Below are 26,758 nucleotides of genomic sequence, written 5' to 3' on the forward strand. Positions count from 1 at the left end.
CGAGGACTTCCGCAGACCCTGGGTCAGGCCGGGAGCTGAATGCCACCTCGGCCGCCCCATGCGGGGGGCCAGGGGTCCTGGAAGGAGCACTGGGCCCAGGGTCCTGGGCTCTAAGGTCCTCTCCCGCCACCGGCATTCGCTGGCTGTGTGACCCTGGCCCCCTAGTTCCCTCTCTGGTCCTCAGCCCCCCTCTCTCATCGTTGATTTTCCGGGCGTGAGTGGCTGTTCTGGGAATCACGCAGAAGACAGAATAAAGCTCACGACGCACTCCGTGAGTGGGGCCTGTCCTCTCGGTGGTCACGTCTGCCGCCTCTGACCCCACCCAGGCCCTTTCCTCTCATCCCTTCCCCGGCCGAAGGCAGGAGGGCCAGACAGAGAAGAGTGGGCCCTCAGAGGGCCTCAGACCCTCATCCTCAGGGCGCGAGGACTGCCACCCTGGACAGATGTCCCCAGAGGCGGGATTTGTGATACAGGTCCCTCAGAGCAGGGGCAGAACAAGGTGCCACTGCCAGGGCCAGGAAAGGGCAAAAGAACTCCCCCAAAGGCAGGCAAGTACAGGCTGATAACCAGTAGTCACTTGGGGTGTTCCTGAGCTTGAACGTGGGAACCTTCATTTATTCCCACAATATTTGCTCAGTAGCCGCACTTGGGGGGGGGACGAGCCCACGGGGGGGGGGGGCGGGCTTACGATCTGGCGATCCTGAATTCTAGGATGCAGGGCGGCCCCTTTTGGAGGTGTAGGGCCCCGAAGCGCCCCCCGACACCCGAACCCAGCCCCCGGCCTGAAAGTCCACCATTGAGTTGCCCCTCGAAAACCTTAAGGTGCGGAACTGATCAGTGTCTCCATACGTTCCTTCCTGCGGCCCGCGCCCCTCCCAGGTACCAGGCTCCTCACTCAGGACCGGGCATCCAAAGATGATGGTGATAAGTCTGTGGCCTTCAAAAAGAGCTCGGTTCTGGTGGGGGAAAGGGCAGCGACAGCCTAGGCACAGGCTAGGCTGTGTAGATGGCGGGGGGGGGGGGGGGCGCGGCATAGGGGCCAGTGGAGGGCTGGGCTGGGCAGAGAAGCTTCTCTGAGGAGCTGGCCATGAGTCTCTGTAGGCAGCCTGGTGGGGGAAAAGGACACACACCTAATATCGCAGTGAGGTCACCTCATGCCTGCTGCCCCCTCGTCCACCCCCCTCCCACACACACACACTGGCTGTGAACTCCTCCCAGGCCTGACGGTCACTGCTCAGTGCCTGGCCCACAGGAAGCGCACAATAATCCTTGGTTGGACTCAAATCAATTGCAAAGGCCCTCTGGGCCTCAGCCTCAGCGGGCGCAGACGTGTGGGGGCTTGGGGACTGGGAGAGGGCTGGTGCTGCTCTGGGTGGGGGCAGGCAGGGCCACATCACAATCCAGGAAGGACTCGGTGACTTGCTGGCCCAGGCTCCTCCCCGGTTGGCCTCTGCCCACCTCCCCACCGTTCTGCTACTACTCGCTATGGGCAGCAGGGGGCTCCCACCACACACGAATGAGAGGTTCCGGGACCTAGCCAGACTGGAGGCGCCCCCGACGGCTGTCCCTTGCAGGCAGGGGAACTCTGCCTGGAGAGGAGCCTTGACCTGGGCATCCCGGAAGGGGAAGCAGCGGGTCAACTAGGATCTGCGGGCTCCAGCAGCCCAAGAGACACCCACAAGCACAGATGAGCTCAGGTCTGTGCTCTCCGCATGCTGGGCACAGCGGCCCCTGCTCAGCCCAGGAGTCAGATACCCTGGCTCTCTCACTCTCTGGCTGTGGGACCCCCGAACTAGTGGCCTAGCCCCTCCAGATGTGATCTGCCGCCCCGACGGGCTGAGCCAAGTGCGTTCCAAGACACAAACCTTTAACGAGGCCTTCCCTGTGTAAGGAGGTCCCAGACATTGGGTATAAAAGAGGCCCTCACCCTAGAATGGGTTGAAACAGTTGGGGAGGGGAGGGGGGAGAAGAGAGGGTGCCAGAAAAGCCACTCACTGGGAAGGGTCACAGGGTGGCAATAGTGAGAGCCACCCCGAGGGGCTCGGTTCAAGGCTTCACGCTACCCTGGGTCTTAAGCGAGTTTCCTAAGCTCTCTGAGCCTCAGCTTTCCCATCTATAAAATGGGAATGATTTAATATATGCAAAACACTTAGAACCGTGTTGGGTACCGACTCGGTTATGTTAAGTGCTATCATTGTTATTTATTATTATTATTGTTGTTGCAAAGCAAACCGTGTATGTGCTTTCACGGTACAACATGGGCTGGGGCCATTGGAGGAGGAAAGATTGATTCATGGGGGCAAGAGGGTTGAAGATCTGGAAGGCTTCTTGGAAGAGGTGCCCATGAAAGATAAGCCAAGTGGAGGCCTGGCTCTTCCAGCCAATGGAGCCAGGAGGAGCCAGGACAAGGATGCGTGACCCGGCCTGGTACTTCCGGGACGCCCTTGGGCGCCAAACACAAGCCCCAGCGGGCCAAGGTGGATACGAGGTTGAGGGAGGCTGGGGCCCGACAGGGGCTGAGCTGGGGGGGACAGTGCTGTAATCCCTCGAGTCTCTGAGCCCACAGTGCCCCTTGTCATGAAGCTCGGACTGGGGATCCAGCGTCATGGCTGCTGAACAGAGGCCATCACAGATCGAGGGAGGGCAGGCTTAGCACAGGATGCCCTGGGATGGCGTAGGAAAGAGCTGGGGAGCTCTGGGAAGCAAGGTGGGGGGGCCTGCCCTGCGCCTGAGGAGTGGGGGCACTTCTCGCCTGGTGGCCCGGAGCTGGCACTGGGGCCCTGCCCGCCGATGCCAGGAGGCAGGAGATGGGGGGGGCGGGCAGCCAGGAGTCCAGCGGTAGGTGTGAGAGACCTGGAGAAATTGATTTATTAGGGACGATGAAACAAGCTAAATCTGTTTGCCGGCTCAGCGATGACTCAGGCGTTCCCCAGGGGTCCACAAAGTGTGAGCATCAAAGAATCAAAGATAGGTCTCCTCCCACCCTGGCTGCCAGCCCGGAGCCCCTCCTTCTCCTCCCCCCCCACCCCCCCCCCAGTGCCCTGAGGGCTTGGTCTCCCCCAGGGGCAGCAGAGACCCAGCCCTTCTACCCAGCAGGGCCGGCACCCCCCTCCACCCTGCCAGACCTCCCCAGAATGACTGAAGAAGTAAGACACATCTAGGCCAACCAAAGTCTAGGCCAAAGTCCTGGCCTTGCCCCAAATTTCTGCGTGATCTTGGACAAGTGGCCGACCCTCTCTGGACCCGCATCCACCAGAGAGGACCCGTCCCCAGCAACAGCCCCCCCCCTCCTCCCCCACCCTGCCTGGCAGTGTCTTTCCCACCCCATTCAGCTTCTTCTAGGCAGCTGTGAGCACAGCCTTCCCTTCCTAAAATCCAACTTCCCTGCAGGAGAAAAGCCAGATTCCAGAGGGCCTCCTTGGGGGAGAATATGCTCTTCCGGTACCTGGTTCCAGGCCAGCGCTGGGCTGAGGGAGACACATAGAGGAGTTGGAGTCTGAGGCCAGAGGCAGGGAAGAGGGAAGAGGGACAAATGAGCTCCTTGAGGGGCAAAGCGCTGGGGGCTTGCAGGAGGGGCGTGGGAGAAGGACCTGTAGGGGGAGGGAGGGACGTCTGCCAGGCAGTGGGGAGGGGACAGTCCTGAGGTGCGGGATTGCTCAGGGAAATGCATAGAGCCCCAGCTCCAGCATGGCCCCTTTGGGGAGCAGCAAAGTGCTCAGTGGGCGTAGAGGGGAGCCGCACCTGGCAGGCGCAGGGCTGGAGCCCTGGAGCCAGGAAAGGGTCGTGGCTGGGGGCTATTTGTGGGCAGTCCCTCTGGCTGCTTGCGGGGATGGATTAAGGGGGCACAGGGCAGCAGGGGGCTGGAGGAAATGGGCAAAGGGACAGGTAGAGGCTGGACAGGTATGGGATGGTGGGGAGAGCGGAGGCGTTTGACAGGTTTCTCCTGTCCCCACTGTGCCAGGCAGGGGCTTAAGACCTCTGTCACCTTTGCCCTCACGGGCAGTATTTAGGCGGGTCTCCCTTTATATTCCCCATCGAGTGCTTAGCTGACTCTCAAACCCAGCCCACAAAGACCCCAAGGTTCCAGATTCCACCCAGACACCCGGCCCTGCCCACCCCCACCAGGCCGGGCATCAGCAGGTCACGGCCAGGGCCGCCAATCACTAAATAGCATCAGGGCCTCTGCCAACACAGTGCCTCCCAGCCTCCCCACACCGTCCAACGTGAGCGCTATCACCCCCACTTTACAGATCCCCACTTCCCAGGGGCACCGCGGCCCAGCCAGAAGGACCTGAGCCAGCGTGGAACCAAGGCCACCTGACTTGAGACCTATATGGATTCAGAGTGGCCACAAAAGCATCGCCCAAAATGGGACCCTACGAGAATGCTGGGTTAGAGGTGATCCCGGAGCAAACCGGTTGCCCCGGGTACCCCGAGACACATGCTTTACCCAAGAGACTGGTCGTATCCACGAGGGTCCACCTGGGGACGTCCAGATCGCCCCCTGGGGGCCAGAAGGGATGTGACCTATGGCTGCCAAATCCCGGAGAAGCAAAGGGCAGCAGTGGTTTTATCCAGAAGGGATGGCGCCCCAGGCCCCTACCGCAACCCAGTTCCAGTGAACTCTTCCCCTTTGTAAGTTTCCTCCAGTCCTGCCTCCAGGCTAGTGTGTGGGCTGATCACAAGGACCGTGAGCCAAGTCTACCATATGCCCTCCGCAGATGTCAGCTGTCACTATTCCATTCTTGACGGGGGGGGGGGGGGGGGGGGGGGGGGGGGGGGGGATTCCTTGCAGGGCCGAGAGCAAGGATACTCCTACAGGTCCCAGGAGCTGCCCATGCCATCCTTCCAAGACCAGCTGAAGCCCTCCTCCTCCAGGAAGCCCTTCCTGACCACCCCAGCCCCTCGAAGTCCCCAGAGACGTCAGAAAACAGGCATGCTGTCTCCAAACCTCCAAAGGACACCCACACCCGCTCTCGGCCTGATCTTCAGTGTTTACTTTTGGAGAGCTGGCCTCGTGGTCAGGGGTGGGGTATGGGCTTTGGTTCTGCTCCTGGACTCCGAAGTCCCCAAGCCCCCTCCTGCTCCGCATCTCTTGACATCCGCACAGCGACCTCCAGCCTCATCCAGGGAGGCCTGGGTCTGTAAAACTGTCCTTCTCCTCCCTCGCGAGGACATGGAGGCTCGCTGAGGTTAAGACACGCGTCCGAGGGGTACCCTGCCACGGAGGCGCCAGATGAGGAAGACCGAGGCAGAAGCCACCGACATTCATGAGCACGCCTCCTCGTAGCCCGCAAGGTAGACAGGGTTATTCCCATGCAACGGACGAGGGTGTGGGAGGCCCAGCGAGGTTGTGACTTGCCCAAGGTCACAAGGCCGGAAAGTAGCATCTGTTCACCTCGTCTCCACTGGGCTGTTGAGGCCGGGAGGACCCGGGAACCAGCAGGAAGTTTGAGGCTGCACGGGAGGATTCACCCCGTGACCCTTACAGCCCCTCTGATCCTTCGAAGCGAAACCTTAATTCCCTTCTCTTCCTCCTCCCAGGGATTTTCGTGTAATCGATAAGCGCCCAGAGAGGACCCAGCTTTGACCCAAAGGAAGTATTTTTTGAATGAAATGTGCCCTGTGGAAAAAAAATAATAAAACATGCTCATTATAGAAAACTGGACGAGGGGCGCCTGGGTGGCTCGGTCGGTTAAGCATCCGACTTCGGCTCAGGTCATGATCTCACGGTCCGTGGGTTCGAGCCCCGCGTCGGGCTCTGTGCTGACAGCTCAGAGCCTGGAGCCTGTTTCGGATTCTGTGTCTCCCTCTCTCTGTGACCCTCCCCCGTTCATGCTCTGTCTCTCTCTGTCTCAAAAATAAATAAACGTTAAAAAAAAATTTAGGAAACTGGACGATGCAACGATCAGGAGGGAAAACCTGAGGTCAAGAAGGCGTCTACCTGTCCATGATAAAAATTTCAGACGATTATTCTGGGCCATTTTTCGGGCTCGCAATACCTGCTGTCTGTTCGGACTTCAAAAGGGTTGGGCCAGGGTAACTTCCAGAACGTGAGCAAATGTCCACTTTCGCCCACTCAGCTGGAGTCTGGAGCCCAGAGCCCGGAGTTGTAATTCTGGAAGCTTAGCATCGGAGGCACCCAGAGGGCTTGTTAAAACACAGAGAGCTGGGTCCCACTGCCAGAGTTTAATTCAGCCAGGAGGTCCGAGGTGAGGCCCGCCATCAGCATCTGTAACAAGTCCCCAGGCGGTACCGATGCCCCTGCTGTGGGACCACACTGTCAGAACCACTGGCCTCGTAGTTAAAACGGCCCCTGCGTTGCAACATTGCAAAGGTGATTCTGCTCACATACTCCGCAGAGTGGAACCTCGGGCAAATTACATCCTTAACCTCCCGTAGCCTCAGTTTCCTCATCTGTGCGTTGGAGCCATTGTGGGGATCCGCGCCGCTAACAGCTGCAGAGCTCCGAAAGGCGTGTCCCGGGAGGTTCAGTCAGAGACAGTTTGTTTCATTCAGCGGTAGATTAAATAACTTCATGTTTTAAAATATTGGTTACTTTGATTGGAACTGCGTGTATTCAAGTCTTCGCGCCTTTTACGGCTCTGAGTGGGAATGGATTCGTTTGCCACGAGATGGTTACGCATCTGTGTTCCTTTTCTAGTGTGAATTGTCTGTGCTTGCCCTTTGCCCGCATACCTGCCGGTTTCTCTGGCTCGTTATAGAGCAAAGACAGCAGACGCCATAGCCGGTCTTGTTTGCTACAACAATTTTTCCAGGGCTGCTGCGTGCCTGTCTACTGGGGTCATTTTTCTGGCTTCCAGAGTGGCCACATCCATCTGACGTTCCCAATTTCATTTCCTCCATCACTTTTAAGCCGAGATTGTCTCCCTTCTGCAGCGTGTGAAACATATAAAGGAATTGGATTTTGAAGGATAGGATTTTGCGCGCCTAAGGTTGGCAGAGTGGGAGGAGGGAGTCCTTCTGGCTCACCCCAAACCCTCTGGTCATGGGCATAGCCAGGAACCGGGGGCCTCAGCACTACCGGCGCCCCCCCCCCCTCAGCTGTGCCCCAGACGTGGGCAGATTGTGTGTCTCCCCATCTGCAGGGGCCCCCTCCAGGAGGCATGGGATGTTCGGAATTGGCGAGGGGCCCCTGGAAGTTCAAGTGGCCCCTCCTCCAACGGGAGACAGGAAGACCAGGGGTGTAAGAACCGGCCGCAGCTGTTAGCAGCCTCGTGTTCAGATCTCTCTGCCCTGCAGGCTCTGCCTCTCTGAGTCTCGCTTTGCCCATCTCTAAAATGGGAGCGGTAACGCCCACATCCATGGAAACTTGGAAACAGACCAACAGCCACAGTGGGCTTAGCAGAGTGCTGGGTGCAAAGTGCACACTCAGTAAAAGGGACTTGGGGTCATACCCCATTCTGTTCCCATGGCCAGGGTAGGCCCCACAGCCTTTTTCCTCCTTTTGGACTGAAAATAACCGGCACCAGGACCTCAAACCGGCACGCAGCGCCTCAAAGCCCAGACCCACCAGCTGCCCCTCAGCCCATCAGCCCTGCGGGAACAGCTCCGGGGCTAGGATAGGGTAGGCTTGTGGCAGGAGCCCGGAGGCGGGCTGGACATCCCCCCCACCTCCCCCTCCCCCCTCCCCCCCCCAAGCCGCAGGACTGGGCCACTAGTGGGCGCTTACCTCCCACCCCCACCCCCACCCCCGACTCCCGCGCCTGGGGGCAAGCCGCTCGGGCCCGATTTCCATAATAATAAGCCACCGATCTTTCCCAAAGGCCGGGAGCCACCACCGCCCGGGAAGCTCCCGCGGGCGGCGCCCCCCTCCCGACCACCCCCGCCGCCCCGGAGGGAGCCTCATTTTTAAAAGCTATCAAGAAACCGTCGGCGCTGGCGGCAGCTGGGAGACACCCGGCGTGAAGGAGGGGGGACTGCGGCGGGGCTGCGGGGAGGCGGGGGCCCGGAGAGGCGCGGAGCCATCCGTGGAAACGTGGCTCGGAGACCAGGCGCGGAGGAGGGAAACTGAGGCCGCCGAGGGAGGAGGCACGTTTCCACGCCTGCACCCACTGTGGCCTCACAGCGGCCCCGACAGTGTGTGGGTTCTCTGCTAAGCCCCACTTTACAGATGGGGAAACTGAGACCCGGAGAGGTTTCACGTCTTCCCAGCTGCTGAGTGGGCGGCCAGGGATCCCCGCCCGTCCAGGATGGCCTACCCACCCCGCCTCTTCCCCAAGACTGGCCTCCTGGGAGCAGGGTGCCCCGTGAGCATCCCAGATGACCGGGCCACGGGACAAACTGCACAGAGACTGCAGGAGGGAGGACGGGGTTTGCGCAGCACTTGGGAGCTGAGCTGGCCGGAAGTCCATGGGCTCGCGGAGGAGGCGGGTTGGAAACCCAGCTCTACCCGGACAAACATAACCCGGAACTCGGCATGGTTTTCACATTTTTGAACATTAAAAAAAAGAAATCAAAAGAAGAATGTTTCCTGACACGAGCAAATTATAGGAAATTCAAATCCCACTGCTCATGCGGTTTTATTAGCACACAGCCACACTCATTCATTTTCGGTGCTGGGTACGGCTGCCTTTCTCACGACAGTGGCAGACGGGAGGCTGTTTGACAAAGAGGTATGGCCCCCAAAGCCGGAAGTATTTACTACCTATCACTTTCCGGGAAAAGTCCCACCACCCCCTCAACCACCACACTAATGGGACAAGGGGGTGAAGTGTCCCGGGCTCAGTTTTCTGATCCGGACAAATGGGAACAATATTAAATGGGGGCTGAATTAAAAGACCAGCAAAGCACCACGCAATTAGCTCCTTTCTACTCCCCCATGGGAAATACCTTTTATTTTCTCCCCTCCCTGCCCCTCGCTGTCTCCCCTATCCTGGAATCAGCTCCTTGACCCCAAAGTGTCCATCACCTACTCCTCCTAACTGTCCTCACTTCACTGCTCACCAGCTGAGCCCCCAGCCGCCTACCCAGTCAGTGACCAAGCCTGGCTAGTTCCTCCTCCAGCGCCCAGCACAGTCCGTGGGACAGAGTAGGTGCTCAGCAAACATCTCCTAGATGGATGGAGGGGTGGCTGCTTTGCAGTCTTTTCCTTTCATCCATTCCCTCTGCTCTGACCTTCATCATCGCCTGCCGGGTCTCCCCCCCCCCACCCCCCCCCCGCCGGAGCTGTCTCCATTTTAGCTCCTACCCTGCAGACGGGGTGCTGTGCCCCCACCCGAGCCCCTCACTGCCCTCTGCATCCAGGCCGTGCTCCCCAGTGCAGCACACAAGGGGCTGAGCTCCTATACCCTCCCTCAGTCTTACCAAACACCCAAACCACTCGCAACTGCCTGAATCCAAGATCAAGCCTCCAGAGAGCTGCTCATGCTGTTGCCTCTGGCCCCGAATCTTCTTTTTTATCTCCAGTCCAATGGGCCTGGTATTCTCTACTGGACCCACCCACCCCACCCAAGACTCAGTTCAGGCCCTGAACCCTTCCAGATCTCTCTCCCACGTCCACTGCCCCCAGTATACCAAAGCTATCCGGGGCACCAGTGGGACTTGAGTGCGTTATGAATATGCATGAAGATAAATGCAAGAATATGCATTCTGCTCGTGAGCCCGTGAGCCCCTTGAGGGCCAAGAGTGTGACTGGTATTTCTGTCTCACCAGTCCCGGCAAAGGCTTGGCCGAGGAGGCACTTAGTGCATGTTTTATAAATGAACCAAGGAAGGAAGGAAGGAATCGATACATACGGGTATTGAGCAAGGTGTCCCTTGCTCAACAACTTCCGGTGGCTCTCCAATTCTCCTCTGTGAGGGCCAGCCCCCCCAGCCTGGTCTCCAAGTCCTCAAGCCCTATATAAGGTGGCTCCGATCCACCGCCCAGCCTTGTCCCAAGACGCATGCCCCAGGCCTATCTTCTCCCAAGTATCTGCTCATGCAGCTCGCCTCCCCTGCCCCAGCCATGTGTCTTCCCCACTCACCCTTTTTGTGCCTATGGGAACCCTGCCCATCCTTGGAGATCTCACGGGGCTTCAGGGATCCAGGGGCGCCTAAAGTAGGGGGCCAACTACTCTCGCATTCCCCAAAGCCCACACACAGCAGGGGCTCTGACCGGGAGGACTTGGGTCCAGGGTGAATCCTGTCAGTGTCCACCCCGGGGGCCATCGGGTCACCTCGTGAAATGGAATGGAGAATAGTGCCTGCCACATAGGGCTGCCGGGAGTCAGGGACGCTGTTGTCTGAAGTTTCTGGCACATAGTAGGTGTTCAATAAAGAGCGGCTATTTCCAATCCTGCTTGGAGCCCCCACCCCCCCGCCCAGAGAAGACGCCCAGGGAGTGGACCTAGACCTCCCCGCAACCAGCAGCCCCGACCTCTCTCTTTCTCGTTCTCTCCCTCACCCCGACAGCGCCTGCAGCCAGCGACTGATGCTGCTGTGGATAGAATGACAATGAGGCTAGTACCTCAGCAAGCCCATCTGGGAAGCTGGGGCTGGGACAGGGCTGGGAATGAAGACAGGGCTGGACAGGGGCAGGGGCAGGCAGAAGCACAGGATGGGGGCCAGCACTTGGCGGGGGCGGGGGATGGGGGAGCCAGGGTGGGGCAGGAATTGGAGGACTGGGCTTAGGATGCAGGTAGGACTGTGGCGGGGATCAGGACAAAATCATCCCAAGGGGCAGGAGAAGACTGTGACAGAGTAAGGGGGCCTCCCGGGCCAGGGAACAGAAGGAAGCAGCTTGAGGAGGAGGGGGAGAGGAAGGAGTACAAGAGGGAAGCGTGAGCAGGGAGCACAGAGGCAGGAGCCACCTACCCCTGAGTCCTGGGGGCAACCCCACCTGCGCCAGCCCCCTCCTCCGGCAGGTGGCACCAGTGCGGCCCCAGAGGAACAAGGGCTCACCCAGACCCCAGCAAAGGGGGTTCAGAGTTCAAGCAAACTATCTCCAGACCTAGAGAGGAGGCAGGAGGGAGGGGAACGGGAAGGAGGAAGAGAGGGGTGGGGCTAACGAAGCAGAGAGCCCCCTGCCATCCCTCTGAGGTTATTCAGCAACCCCCCCCCCCTCACCAGGGACGCCTTTATTCCCCCCTGCTCCGAACACCGTCCTTCGTCCCAACTCATCGCCCATCCATTCACTGACTTTTGCAGCGGCCTCCAGCCCCGACCTCCTCCTCAGCAGTGGCCGCTCTCTCCCTCACCCTCAGGGCTTGAGGCTGCCAGTTCCATCCCGGTGGTCCAAGGGTGCGTGCTGGGGTGCACGCATCCCCCCCCCCCCACCAGTGAGCTTGGGCCTCGCAAACATCCAGCCTAGTCGGGAAGCCCATGAGCTTGGCACTCTGTTGGGCCAGTAGCTTCATGTTCATACAGCAGGTGCTTCGTAACTGCCAGCCGCCCCCCCCGCGCCCCCTCCCCCATCGCATCGTAGCTCAGGACACAGAGATTCCAAACCATGGCTCCCGGGCTGAGCCGAGGTGCCCTCCGGTTCCCAGCCGACCCCCTCAAGCCCTGAGAGGAGTCAGAGGTGTCTCCCCTGCCTGGGCCTTGCAGCCTGAACCTGAGCTGTCCAGCTTGGGAGAAAGGCCCATTGCTCATTCCCCTTGAGTCTCCGCAACTCGGGCAATCAATCGGTCGCCATGGAAACCAGCTCTCCAATCAGAGGCAGGCACTTCTCGGCAATGCCAGCGTCACCCACCCACCCACCCACCCACCCATGCAGGCCAGGCTGTGTGGGTCTCTCACCTAGGACTGCTGCCAGGGGGGCGGGGGGCGGTGATGGGGGTGGGAAAGCCGGAGACCTGGCAGAATCTGGGGGCACCTGCCTGCATGCCCAAGATTTCTGGGGTCCCAAGGAAAGAACGTTTTCTTGGGGCTGGGGAGAGCGACCAGCTGGCCTCCTGATTTTTACAAGTTTCATCCCTGTACGTTACTGCCCCTAGTGCTCAGAACAGACCTGAGAGGTGGGGATCGTTAGCCCACTGGGCAGAAGGGAAAACTGAGGGAAGCTGAGAAGAGAGGCTGGGCACAGACCCCCCCTTCCCCGAGCCCCCACCCCTTCCTCCCTGGCTAGAGAAGTGGGAGCAGGAAAGGGGTGGGCGGAGCTCTTGGCCCCATTCCCCCCCAGCACCCACTTTCCCACTAGGTCTGCATTCGACACTCACAGTGCCCATTAGCTTCGGGCCCACTTGGAACCGTTAGGCAAGATCTACGGGCCTCCCCACCCACGCCGGCTGCAGCCTCGAGCCCCAGTCCCCATCTTCCTGCAGGGCCGGCCAGATTGGACAGAGCCCAGACTCTGAGTCAGAGAGCCCCAAGTTCAACAACCGGCTCCTCACGGGTGTGCCTGGGCAAGCCAGGGAACCTCTCCGAGCCTCAGTGTCTGTTTGGGAAGTGGGGACAATTATCCCTCTCTTGGAGGGGAGTGACAGAGTCAAAGGACATAAAAACCTTAGCACAAAGCCTGGCCAGTAAACAGACAGAGGCCCCTCTCTCCATCCCTGTTGTCCCCTCTCAGTGCCCCCAAACCGTCCCTTGGAGCTGAGCTAAGGCTTCTCTAGGGCACCCTTGCTGGGAGGGAGGGAGGGAGAGAGGAGGCAAATGTTCCTATCATTAATAACCAGCCCAGGAAAATGTTAACTTATAGGTGAGATTTCGAGGAGGCAGCAGCTTGTCCCCAGACACAGCGAGGAGAGGCAGGATTTGAACCCAGGTCTGTCTGGTTCAGACCCGAGCCCTCTCTGCTGCAGCACAGCCTCTCCTGGCCAGTGCAGCTGCAGCCAGAGCCTGTCACCCTGTGCCACCGCGGGCCAGCTCCCCGCAGTGCTCAACACTGACTGACCTACCTGGCGTACGAGGCACCCACCCCCACATGAAGCCTCAGGGGTGCTGGCAGGGCGCTGGGGCACCCCACCTGGCAGGGTGATGGGGAGACTTCTGGAAGGAAGGAAGGAAGAGGTTATTTTCACTCCTCAGGCTTGGCCCCGGGCGCCACGCAGTCACTCCATTACCGCGCCCTGTCTGCTGGGACCCACAGGATGCTCCGCAGAGAACCATCTGGCCCAGCACCCCAAGCCCAGCTCAGCAGGGCAACCGTCTCCACTACATTCTCCTCCCTGCTGACCGGACTCCAGACCCAGTCTTCTCTCTCCTGTCACCTTTACTGAGCACCTACTATATGCCAGACGCCACATGAGACACATTTACCAATGGCCCAGCCACCCTGCTGGGCTGTGCCTCACTTAGAGGTGAGGACAGAGAGGCACAGAGAGGCTAAGCAGGTTTCTCGAGGTCACACACCTGATCGACACCAGAACCAGGATTTGAACTCAGGTTTTCGAGTCTTGCCAGGCCACTATACCTGAAGGAAGACATTGGAGCTTCCTTTACTGGACCTGCCTCTTTTCCTTGCCCCCCCGGCTCCCCTCCGTGACTCCGTAGCACAGGACAGAACAACTTGATTCCAGCTATTATCATATTTCTGCTTCCTTTTTCCCTCTTCCCTCCTCCAGAAAACAAATTGATTCATCAAATTATACCTTTAATCTGTCCTGGGGAAGGCGAGGGATGAACCTCAGCCCCCTCCCCCCCCAGGAGGAAGCAAGGCTGATAATCAGCCCACCCATCCATGCACTGGGAACGTCTCCCCACGCTCTCCCCTCCCATGATTAAACACTAATTGCCCCCATGCTCTCAAACTGAGGACTTTAATTTCCCGAAACGTAAAGTACATTTCAATCAGTTCCTCTCCCAAACCATCCCTCCTAAGAGGGACCAGAACACAGGCTCTTCAAGATGGAAGATGGATGAGCCTACTTCCTGCGTGGCTGCTCCCCCTCCCCCCTCCTCCCTCCCCCCGCCTCCTCTTCTGTCCTTCCCAGATGCCCCTGCAGGAGGGGGCCTGTTGGCACCTGAGGTGTTCAGGGAGCACCCAAGAGATTCTTACAACTGTGGACTCAGAAAAGGGAGGCAGGGCCCCTGGCGCTGGGGTCAGAATCAGATGACAAGGGCACAAAGATGGTCAGCCATAGGCAGGGTGGCAGCTACCCTCCCCCGCCCCCCTCCCGGACTCTCCCAAGTCAGTCTGGTCCCTGACGCTTCGTCTCAGCCCAAGAGAATCAGTGGAGGTTGGGCAGGAGCCCAGTGAGAGAAGACAGGGAAAGGGGCAGATGACCTCCCCTCTCTGGGTCTCAGGGTCCTTACCTGTCCCAAAGGGGGCTGCAGAGGGGTTCCGGGTCAAGAGCTAAAAGGCCGTTTGGCCTGGGCCTCCCAGGGACAGGTCTGGGACCAGGACTCAGCTGGGTGCGGATTCCCCAGTTCAGATCCCAGAGGAGCTGGCTCACCAGGTCTGCAAAGGTGTCTAGCCGGTTGTTGTTTTTTTTAAAGCTCTGTAAATGACTCTCACACGTGGCTGGGGTTTGGGAACTGCCAGGCTAGCCTAAACCATCAGTTGACAGGTGTGAATATGGGCCCAGAGAAGGTGAGTGTCTAGTTCAGGGACACACAGGGAGCCAGAGGGTTGGGCCGGATGATCTAACAGCCCTTTGCAGTTTAGCTATTTCAAAGAAGGGAGTAACGACAGAGAGTGAAGGGGGGCCCGGGTGCGGCAGGACGCTGTGGGGGAGAGTAAGTGTCGCAGGGCAGGGGAGGGCCAAGAGTCTTCAAATTGCCACTTGGGAACCACACTCCCTCCCCGAGTGTCGGTTGTAGAGAGGAAAAAGTTACTCCTTTATTCTCGAATGTAGAGGTGGCTGGGGATTTGCATGGGGGCCTCTCTAAGGTCCATTCGGGCTCCAGAACCCTCCAGCCAGGCCCCCTGGAATCACTCTCATCACCATCACCATCACCATCGCCAACCTGGCAGACGCTTACCGGGCATTCACTGAGTCAGGCACTGAACTAAGCAATCGCCACGGATGGCTCTTTTCCACCCTCTCAAACACCCTGAGGTCTTACTCTCCCTCCCACCGCACCCCAGCCCTTCCAGAGGAGCCAAGCGAGGCTCAGGGAGGTCGCTCTCCGAGATCAAGCAGAGAGACGCGGGATTCGAACCCCGTGGTGGGTCAGCGGAGGCCACGCTCCAGGACCGGGCGGTGCACCGGGGACCCGATGGGGCGGCGCGCGCCGGGGAGGGGGGGTGCTCAGCGCTCATCAGCCGGCGCCGCGGGGGGGCCTTCCCCAAAGCTCAGCGACGCGGAGGCTGCCGGCGGTGGCGACCCCGCCTGGGCGCTCCCGGCACCGACCCCCTGCGTCCGGCGGAGAAACGCTGGGCAGAGGGGCGGGCTGCAGGGGCCCCTACGCCCGGGGACCGCCTCTCCTCCGAGTCTGGGGAGTGGGGGGTGGGGGGGGGACACCAAATAGGGGAGGGACGGTGCCAACGAGGAGAGTAGAGCCCCAGAACCTCCCGAGGCGGAAAACCTCGTCCCCTTCCCGTCTTCCTTTCAGCGCGACCCTGCACACACACACACACACTTCGCAGGTGGCTTGTCCTAGGTCGGACGGCGGCCGGCCGGGGCGGGACTAGAACCAAGTTGCTCTCGCCGGAGAGGGCGGGGACCCGACCGCGGAATTGGGAAGGGGGCAGAGGAGGACATCCAGGACGGCGCCCCCACCCGCACCAGCCGCCGCCACCACCCGCTCCCGCCCGAGCGGAGGCGGCAGGAGACGGAGCCTCGCCTGCCCCAGCGCCTCCGCCGTCTCCCCCGCGCCCGCCCCGGCTGGCGCCTCCGCGCTCCGCTGTCCCCCCCCCCCCCCCGCTTCTCCCTTGGCGCCTCCTCCGGCTGCCCCCTCCTGGAGAGCTCCTCCCCTCCTCCCCCCACCCTAAACTGATCCTCTCCCCTCTCCCACTGGTCGCTGTCCGTCTCTCCAACCCTGCTGCGCGACCCTAGACGACTGTCTCAACCTCCTGCTGCGCGACCCTAGACCAACGTCTGAAGCACTCCCCTTCCCCCTCCTCCACCTGCCCAGCTTCAGTACCGGCCTTCGGCATAAAATAGATTGAAGTCGGGGGAAAAATCAGAAGAGCCTAGGGATGGAATGCCACCCTTCAATGGGTTAAAAAAAGGTGGGGAGCGGGAACGTCTGTGTACATATTTGTCTTCCTACGCATGTGTTTCCATGTTTCTGCGCAGATAACCCTGGCAGAGAAAGGAAGTCGCTGGCGAAGCTGCGCGTCTCCCGGGAGGGGTGCCGGGTCCCTGGAGGAAGGGATCGGGGAGACGCTGAGACCTGGTGTTGCACCCTTGTCTTTGTAAATATTGAAATATGTAAGTGCATTAGCAATTCCGATGAATAGATTAAATAAAACGCACACATTTACAGAAGGAAACTTTAGAAATAATAACCAGTACCTGGGGGTGTTGAGAAGATTAAATGAGATAATGTGTGTGAAGCAGTCAGACCCACAGGCAAGGTTCAGTAAACCGCCCCTGTTTTGTCACCCCTGGCTTGCTAGCTGTCTCTTGCCGGTTGTCAATTTCGGTCCCCTTCCCCGCCAGCCTCTTCTGAGCTCCCTGCCTCTTCAGTCGCCCTCCTCCTCCTCTTCCTCTCCCTGCAGCCCCTCCCCGTGCTGAAGCACCTTGCCACCCATCCCTAGCCTATCTCCAGGCAGGCTGGTGAAGGTGTGTGACAAAGGAGCAGGGCTACAGTGTCGCCAAGGGGAAGGAAGAGGGGTGGCTGTGCCTCCCACCAGCCCACAGGGTTTCCCTTGGCTTGGGATTCCCAGCCTGACTTCAGGGCTAACGTCTCTTGGAGCTTGGAGGCTGGTCCGGGGGGAGGGGGGTCCCTATTTAACCTTTGATGGGTCAAGAAAGGGTGGGGGGGGAAACAGCAGGCACAGCTGGACGGATAGAATTCCCTGTGGACTCCTTTCCAAGACAGAAGTCCGCAGTGCGCACACACAGCCTGTCCCAGCGTCAGGAAGAACCCACCGCAAGGCACACTGCCCTCCCTCTTCTCTTCCGCAGGCTCCTCCTCCCTCCCCTCCCCTTCCCTCCCCAGCCTCCTCCAGCTCTCCTCTTCCCGATCTAGGCAACAGGTGATCCAGTCTCCGTGTGGCAGCGTGGCCCTCAATGCAGGGCACATGGTGGGGCGGGCCCAGGAGCTGGGGACCTTTTCAGAATCCAGGCAGTGACATCTGATGTCCAGGGCAGGGGTGAGGCATCACCCTGGCAGCCCCAGAAAGCCAGTCCAAGGGGTGGGGCTGGCTGGGAACCCAGGGGACTGTCTTGGGACCCTCTAGAAAGACCCTCCTCGCTAGTCTCCCTGTCTCCGGCCTCACTCTCTCCAGGCCACCACCCACCAATGCAGGTCTTAAAGGACCTGATTCTGGGCTGGAGCTTAACAGGTCTTTCCCGGTGCATATCTGCCTAGTCTGTCTGTCTCTGTGTCTCTCTGTCTCTCTGTCATCGTCGGTGATTCCCACAGCCTCGAGGAGCAAGTCAAACAACTCCATTGGGGGTTCAAGGCCCTTCAGACCCGGCCCCACTGGGCTCCCTTTCACCACCTCTAGTCCTATCTGGAAGGTCCCTGTTACCACACAAACAAGCTTCTTCCCGGTTCCTGGAATGTGCCCTATGCTTCATCTGCTTGAGATATGCTCCCTGGCCTTCAAGGCACAGCCTCTACCCCGAGGAGGTCTTTCCGAAGGGGCAAGTGCTCACTTGTGCCCATGAGACCAGTCTGCTCTCTGCCACCATCACCCAGCCCTGAGCTGAGGGCGTAGAGGCTGCGGCGCGACCCATCTCTGAGTCTCCGGGACCCCTGGGACAGAGTGACCCCTGAAGGATCAGAGGAACGACAGACAGCGGGGCCAAGCAGGGTCGTGGCCATTCTCGTGCCACTCGAGCCCGGCAGAGAAACAGTCCCCTTGCCTTTACCTCCAGCCTTTACCGAAGACCTGCAAGGTCCGTGGGATTGGTCCCTTTAACAGATGAAGAAACTGAGGCTCAAGGCCACACCGACCACCTTTCCTGAGCTTCCGTATCACCTGTCTTTTGGCTCGAGTCAGCCGAGGGGAGGCCCTACTGGGAGCCTGCAGGGCGACAGGAGGGAGAAGCCAGGTGATTCTCCCTCTCTGAGGGTGGTACCCACAGCTCCCGCTCCTCCAAGGCTCCAGCTCCCAGCCTGGTTCCACGGTCCTTGGACTCTGGCAAGCACCACCCCCCACTCTGTCCCCCTGGCCTAGGGGACCTCTCCTCGTTGTCCCTCGCTAATCACCCTGTGGTGAGTCCTTGATGTCCCTATTCAAGCCCCATTACCCCCACTCTACTCTCACTCTCTGAGACCGCTGTTCCCGTGCTCCCTTGAAGTTACTCAATCTCGCCAAGCTCTTTTGCACCCCTGGGCCATTCCCTCTGCCCGGGATGCTCCTCCCCAAGCTCTTTGCCTGGCTGGCCCCTCCCTTCCTCGAGCTCCCAGTCTGAATCCAGTTTGCTCACAAATCCCTGGTCCCGCTCAAAGCCCTGGGCGCTGTCTGTGCTTATACTTCGTCTGATGGTTTGCTTAATGTTGGGCGTCGCTATTGGACCACAGGCTCAGGAACTCGAGGCCAGCAGGGTGTGTTTGTCTTCTGCCTAGCCACGGCCACGGCCACAGCGTCTGACGCCGTGTGCCCGGGGCCTAGCCGTCCTCGGTCGATACTCGCTGAATGACTGAATGAATCTGTGGAATTTGCAGACGGCCACATGGGCTGGGCCAGATCACAAAAGGCCTTACGTGTTAGACTAAGAAGGTGAGTGGGGCATGTGGGAAATCTTTCTAGCTTCTTTTCCCTCATCAGACACCTGACTTGCTTTATGTCCCGCCCCCCGCCCCCACATACACCCACACTGAGAGCATAATAAAGTGTTCCCCAATAACTCTGAGCTTCCCAGCTACTCTGGCCCTCTTCAGACACACACACACTGAGCCTAGAAGGCCTAGGAGGAAGCCATGGAGGCTGTTAGGCCGCGTGAGTCACCCAGAGGCCAGAGCCCTGGATCAGGCTCTTTGCCTCTGGCGGCCCCTCAGGCCATGTTGCTAGCTGCAAGCCTGTCCCCTCCCTTACCCAGAGAGCCCTGGGGAGGGGTGATGTCAGCACAGCCAGAGGCAATCTGCAAGATCTGTCTGGTCACCAGGTCAGCATCAGAAGAGAGCCACCACCGGGACCCCAAGGGCACAGCAGTCTCCGGCATGTTCCCCATCAAGCCTTGGAACTGCCAGGACCTCTTCCGGGCAGAGCCGGGAGACTCCCCTGAAGGGGAATACAGGGGCTCCTCTATTCTTTCAACCCAGGGGCCCTTAGCTCCCTCTCTCTTCTTCCCTGAAATGGGGGCCTACAGGTGTGACAGGTGAACTGGGACGCTCACGGGTATATGGAAAACAGAAGAGACAAGACAGAAAGGATGTGGGGTGGGGCACACAGCTCGGGCAAGCCCCGTGGTCTCTCTGTGCCTCAGTTGCCTCATCTGTCGAAAGAGGCCATCCAATTTTGCTAAGTGAAATGAGCCAGATCCAAAAGGACAGGTATTATTTTATGCCACTTTTGTGAGGTGCCCAGAGTGGGCAAATTCATAGAGACAGAGCGTAGAAGGAGTTCCTAGGGGCCAGAGGGAGGGAGAAGAGGACAGGAGTTCCCGTCTAATGGGCAGAGTTTCTGTCTGGGAGCTGAGAAAGCTCTGGACTTTGGTGGACCGTACTGAGGGCTGTGCAACACTGTGAATGTGTTTAGTGCCACAGAATTGTTCGCTTAAAATGGGTTAAGATAGTAAATGTTATGTTACCACAGTTTTTAAAGCACACACACACAGCGGTCAGCCCCTACCCCACAGGGCTGGCTGGGGCTCATACTGGGAAGGGTGTGGGAGCAGGAGGAACCCAAGGCTCCAGTGATGAGCCAGGGAGACCCCGGGCGTTCTGCCCGCCACCCCCATCCCGCAGCATGTCGTCTGGTCTTCCCGTCCGTCTGTAGCTCCGCAGACCTCTTTCTCTTCCGTGGATCACCAGGTCCATTTCGAGCCCCAACAGCCCCAAGGTCCTGCCCGGACCAGGCCCCCCTCCCATCCCTAGGCGCCCCCTTAACTGCCACATGCCTCCTCTCCTTCCCTTCTCACCCTGAGAATGTCCTCATAGAGAAGAAAGAGGCAGAGGAGACTGGGGAAGAAGCCAACTATCCCGGTGAGAAGCTGCTATTAACCTCCCGGGAGGCTTCAGAGGAGAAAGCAGGGAGTGGGGAGCTTTCCCGGCCTCCCCCGCAGCGACGACGGAGAGCCGGAAGGCGGCTGTCAGGTGGCGAGTGGGTGGTGAGGCGCTCGGAGTCCAATGATTTCTACCACAAATCCCCATCACTGTCTGGCGGCTACCGCAGAGGGAGCACCTGCTGGAGGCTCGGGGGCCTCAGCCGACGCCTAAACCTCGAGAAGCTGGCGCCGTGATACTAAGCCCATTGTACAGATGAGAAAAGTGAGGCCCGGGGGAGGCAATGGATAAATGGATATGGCTCCACAAAGGTCACAACAGCCAAGAAATACCTGCCTCTGAAACTACGTCTGTCTGAAGCTGAAGTCTGAGAGACATCAGGACAAATGGCGAGAGAGAGAGAAAGAGAGAGAGAGAGAGAGAGAGAGAGGAAGGGTCAAGACAAAAGAGATCCATTGTTCTCACCAGCGGCCGGCCGTGGCAATGATATAAATGCAAATTAGGGGCTGAGTAGGTCAAAGGGGCTGCAAAGAGGCCGAGACAGAGGGCTGAGGGCTCGAGGAGACCGGATTGCCACTGAGAGCTCTGGCTGCCGCTCAAGGGGGCCACCCGGGAGCCGAAGGAGGCTCGATCCCTCTCACTGCCCTGCCATCCGCTCTGCAGCCTGCTACCCCATCACCGTGCCTGGTGGCCATGACCCTTGCCCTCTCTTCCCGTCCATCCTGGGCTCAGCTTTGGAAGTGCCCACACTTCCGGCCCAGCTCGGGGCTACATCCACAGTGCCCACCAGCCTGGCCTCAGCGTTGGGGGCCGAGTCTGAGCGCCTGGGTTCCGATCCTTGCTCTGCCACCGTGTGGCCTCGGACAAATCACTTTCCCTCTCTGGGCTGTGTTTCCGAGATGGTTGAACGGTTCCCAGATGGTTCTGTTTCTGGGGCGTTCATGCTCTCTGACGGTGGCACCAGCTCAGAGAAGGACCTCTGGTGCCAACTGGGGTTCTCCTGCTCCCAAACCTTCCATGGCTCCTAGTGTCCTCCAAATGAGCCCAACTTCTCCTGGGCTGTCAGGCCCTATCAGAGCAGGACCCTCTACCTTCCTCTGTATTCCCTTCCCATCTTCCTCTGCTGCCCCCAAAGTCTGTCCTGTGTCCTTCCGGGAGCTGGGGACAGGGAAGGTCTGCCTGGGCAGGGGCTCCCCGATGTGATGAGAAGGGCAGCCCCTCCCTTCGCGGTGTCAGTGTGGCCCTGGCCGCACACTGTTGAGTGTGGCTGTCCCTCTCCGTTCTGCACCCTCTCCCCTCCCAGATCCCACAGCTGCCCCTGGGTTTTTTCCACCCTGCTCCTCCGGAAATCCACTCAAATTTCTCCGGGGGGCCTGGGAGCCGCTGGGCTTCACTGTTGATTTTTCACAAGTGATTATTGGCGGCAGAATTTGTCACCTGCACAATGAAAGGAAAATGAACCTTTCATCAGAGCCAGCCTGCAGAGGCTTCCAGAGCGAGCTGAGCCGGAGCTAGGTGTGGGGAGGGGGAGGGGGACCAGGAGGCATCCCTCCAGCTAGTCTGTGCCAGGCCCAGGCAGACAGATCCATTTTGAGCCCCAATACCCTATCAGAGCAGGGGGAGACTGAGGCACAGAGAGCTTGAGACAGTGGCCCAAGGTCCCCAGCAGCTAAGGAACAGTCCTGGGTCGGGAGCTTAGCTGTGCCCACCGGCTCCCCGTCAGTGCCAGCAAGGTGGGTCTCGCGGGGTTCGAGTCTCAAAAGCTGAAACACTGCAGATGATCTGGTCCAAGGCCTCCTGCATTTCACAGACACAGAGACTGAGGCCCCCAGTGAGGCAGTGACTGGCCAAGAACCCGCACAATGAGGTCTCACAAGGTGGAGACTAGATCTAAGCGCTCCTGCCCGCGGGCCAGCCTCCTCCTCCATCCAGAAATCCCCAGGCGGGAGGAAGCCCCAGCGCCCCGAACGTCTGGACCACACATCCCCCCTCCCCCCTCCCGCTCCGAATCCCACCCCCCACAGAGCCGTGGGCTCTGTAATCCATGGCATACATGACAAGCTGAGCCTCAGTTTCCCCAGGGAGACTGGGCATCACACCAGCCCATGTTTGGGTCTGCCTTGAAGACGAGCCCCTCCCCCCCCCCCCCCACCGCCCCACCAGGCTGCTTCCAGTCTGAGGTTTCTGTCTGTCTCTCAGCCCCCGCAGCTCGCTGCCTGTGTTTCCTGCCTCCTCCACCTCCGCGCTGGCCAGCTTCCCTCGCGGCTGCTATGCCATCTTGCTCGCTCCTCAGTGCTCCCACCACTCAGGCCTGGAAAAAGGTGACCAAACCCAGGCCGCCAGCCCGGGAGGGAGGGGGCGCGGGAGACGCGGGGGGGGGGGGGGGGGGGGAGGGGGGGCTCACTGGTGCTTCTCTTGGGGGAGGGGCGGGGCAACTTGCCCCGCCCCCCACTGACCTCCAGGCCCCTCCAGCTCTCCCCAACCCTCCTCCTCCAGACACCCCCAGTGTCCCCCAGCTCTTTCCAGCCTCGGCCTCCCTCTCAGGCCTGTCAGCGACAGGGTGGGCGGAGCAACGTGGGGAAGGGGGACGTGGGGACCGGCCAGGGTCTCTGAGAGCTCCCACACTGCGGTGGCCTGGCAGCTCGGCCACCAGGTCCCATCACCCTCTCCTCATCACCCTCTACCCGGCTCCTGGAAGATTCCACAGGCCCTCAGCTTTCAGGGGAAGCCCCAGCTCCTTAGCACGGCCTTCAAGGCTGCTCAAGAGCAGGCCTCCGCTGCCCTCCTTCTCCTTGGGGCCACCACCCAGCGGCTCAGCGGTGCCCACCCGCCTCCCCGCTCCTCCCCCTGCTCTCTCCAGCAGAGCAACAGGGGTCAGGGGCACCTGCTCTGGGACCAGGGTCAGCCTGGGAGTCCGAGCTTCACCACTTCTCTTCTTCTTTTTTAATTTTAAAAAAATTTTTAGTGTTTCTTTTTGAGACAGAGCGTAAGCAGGGGAGGAGCAGAGAGAGAGGGAGACACAGAATCCAAAGCAGGCTCCAGGGCTCCGAGCCGTCAGCACAGAGCCCGACGCGGGGCTCGAACTCATGAACCGTGAGATCAGGACCTGAGCCGAGGTTGGACGCTTAACCCACCGAGCCACCCAGGCGCCCTCCAGCGTCACCGCTTCTAAGCTCCGGCTTAACCTCTGTGAAGCTCAGTTGTCACATCTGTCAGGTGGGACGGTCATGGTACCTGCCTCACTGGACTGTTGGATCCGTTCATATGAGGCCCTTAGAACAGTGCCTAGCGCCTGGTAAGCGCTCAGTGTGAGCCATCATCACTGTCCCCACCCCCACCTCTGTACCCTCGGCCAGGCAGCCCTCCCCATTCACCTTCTCAGCCTGTGGAGCACTGGCAGCCCCTCCCCCTGCCCCCTCCCAGGGGTTGAGTTGACCCCGTTATCCGTCCCCACCCCCCTCTCTGCCCCACCAGTCAGTGAGCCGCTTCCCAGCCATCCCCACTCTTTCCACCCTCTTTGCCTGTCTCTGTGCGGTCTCCTCTGCCAGAAATACCCTCTCTGCTCTGTTCCCACTCCATCTTCTTCACTAGCCTCGTCCTCCAGGAAGCCCTCCCCAGAGGCTCTTTGTGGTGACCCTAGCTGGTGTACGGGCTTTAGACCCAGGATGATCTGGGTGCTCTCCCCGTCTGTGTGACCTCAGGCAAGGTGCCCCACCTCTCTGAGCCTTAGTTCCTTATGTATAGAACATATTAATAAATACCAGAGTCCCTGGCACTCAACAAACCCTGAGGCACACTGACTTCTTCCCCCACGAAGGGCCACCCGGTCCTCTCTTCAATCCTGGACCTGCCTGTGACTCTTCTGTGGCACGTGGGTGTCCCTCCCATCGACACCATACTGCCCCAGGTGCAGTGCTGAGCGTTTCACATCTACCCTCACCGGAGTCCTGCACAGACACGATAGCCCAGCCTTCCCGGGTTTATTGTTGAGACCCGTCTCTGTCCCGGAAGGGCTCAGGCCTGTGCGGGAGGTGGGCACTTCCTGGAGTGTCCCCTTCCAGGCCACCAGGTCCCCGGTGAAGGGTCAGAGCTGAGGGCCGGCGGACTGAGGGCCGGCGGGGCCGGAGGCAGGGGCGGTGAGATTGTCCAGGCGGGGGTGGGGGGGAGAGGGCCGCCACCGGCCCAGCCAGGGCACCCCCCTCGGGTCCTGGGAGGCCCTGGCAGGGGCTGCGTCCCCGCCCCTCTCCCCTCCCACCTTCTTCCTCCTATTTCTCTTTGGAATCGCTTCTCCAAAAGTTCATTTTGAAAGCAATCGATTTCCAAGCTGCTTGGAGATGTAATTTGATTTTTCATTTCGAAGAAATGATGGTTAAGGAAAAGTTTGGAGACTTAATCACCGTGGAAGGCCACGGAAATAAAGAATTCCTCTGCCCTTGGCCAGAGACCGCGGGGTCTGCGTGTAGCTCTCCCGGAGCCAGAAAACGGGTGTGTGCGGGGGGGGGGGGGCACGCGTCCCCAACACGCGTGTGCGCCCCACATGCACACACAGTAGACACACACAACTGACCCGCATACGTGCGTGCACGCTGCAGACAGACACCCGGCCCCCACTTGGAGAACAGCCCCTACCCACCCCTCCGGGGTCCTCAGCCACCTCTCTGCAGCCCCCTGAGCTGTGCAGGAGGGGGTGCTGCGAACAGCCTTGCCCCCAGCTCTCTCTGTCTCTACTCCCAAACCCCCATGCATCCTGCTCTGGGACCAGGCTCACCTTCATGATTTCTGGAAGGGGTGGACTTCCACGCTTTCTCCAAAGGTCTATCCCTTTGACGCAAAGGTGCAGATGTTCACAATCAGACATCTCTGCTTCATTCATTAGCTTTCACGGGCGTCCTGTGGCCTGGCCGGACAGAGATCGCAAGCAACACCACGGACATAACAGTAACCCTTACTTCCTGCCACTGAGGCACGTCCGTACTCACGATCACATCTGCCCCCGCAGCCCCTGACGGACGACTGGGCGGGCCGTCCCCGGGAACGGGGCCTGGGATGGCGGCAGCCTCCATGACATCAGTGAGCACACTGAGCTCAGAGAGGTTGAGGAACTCACCCAGTGTTGCCCAGCTGGTAGACATCAGCACACACACACACACACACACACACACACACACAGAGGCTAGTCGCTGGGCCTCCAACCTACCATTATCTTTAAGATTTCCCTCTGACGATGCAGGTTCGATACTGTAAGGCAGAGAACCCCTAAACTCCTTTAGTCCGGGGCCAGAACAATCTCTCAATCCAAGCTCTCGCATTTTCAAACCTCCTTTATGACATCCTTGCCTAGGGTTACCGGGCCTATACTTGCACACCTCCCGGACGAGAGAGCTCGCTCCCACCTGCTCTCTCCCCTCCCCTGTGAACATCACAGCAGTGTGATGGCCTAGAAAAGGCTAAGCCCTACCAGCCGGGAAGCCGGGGTACAGACCCCAGCCCTGCCACGTAGCTGTCCTGGGGTTGGAGACGGGCTACTTCGCTTCGTGGGGCCTTGGTTACTTATGATGGAACCGGGGTCAGCAGAAGCCTCCGCACTTGTGAGGGCCAGGGACGGACCAGTGAGCGGACAGACGGCCCTGCCCTGGGCTGCCCCGGCAGCGGCGGGCAGCAGAAAGGTGCCAGCGCACGAGGCAGAGCCCTGGGGACAAACCCGGCCCTCGGCCCAGATTCCCTGCTCCTGCCCCAGTTTCACAGACCGGCCTACTTCTGCTCAAGGATGCCTGGAGGTTCCAGAGAAGCTCCCCAGGGGCCCTGCCCACCTCCACCTCCAGCCTCAACCCCATCCTGGACCCACACACCGGACTCCCAGCTTGGCTCAGGGTAAGCCCGGGCAGGGGAGACCCCCTCCATGGGCCCTCCTCCCTCCCAGGAACTTGGGATCCCTCACTCCCCTACCCCTCCCCCTCTCCCTCATTGGCGGGGGGGGTGGGGGGGGCACCGAGGTATGGGAGGCTCTGCGTGGAAAAACATGTCAACCCGTGCCGTGCCTACATCCCCCTCTCCACACCGCCGACTTAAGCTACTGGCTCTCTCCAGCCCGGAACATTCCAGACTCACCACCTTCAGGGTGTGATTATGCCCACAGGAGTTAAGGCTCAGCTTTTGAGTTTCTAAATAAAAGTCTGAAGCTTGTGTCTGTGCGCCGCACGGAGAGGAAGGAGATTCCCGCCCAGTCGGTGGGCGCAGAGGAGGCCAGCGCGTCCTGAGACACCAGATGGGGCTGGTGAGGACGGGGGCCGCTGAGAGTTAAGTGGGGGCTCTGCCCCGAGAGACGCCCCTGTGAGCTCTGGGATCCGAGGGGGAAGGGAAGAGCCCCCAGCTCTGCCCCTGGGGACAGCGGCCAGCGGCCAAGGGCACTCTTGGTGGGGCGCCACCTGGGCCACGGGACAGGGAGGGCAGCCTCGGGAAAGACACGGCGCCCACCGGCGACATCCCTGCCGCGGGGCCACTGTCCCCCTCTCCTTCCGGGAGCTCACGGGCCCAGACACACCGCCAGGAGGGCAGATCAAAGGAGACCTCGATGCACCAGGAAAGTC

This window comes from Acinonyx jubatus, chromosome B4, assembly GCF_027475565.1.
Source record: "Acinonyx jubatus isolate Ajub_Pintada_27869175 chromosome B4, VMU_Ajub_asm_v1.0, whole genome shotgun sequence".
Taxonomy (NCBI): Eukaryota; Metazoa; Chordata; class Mammalia; order Carnivora; family Felidae; genus Acinonyx; species Acinonyx jubatus.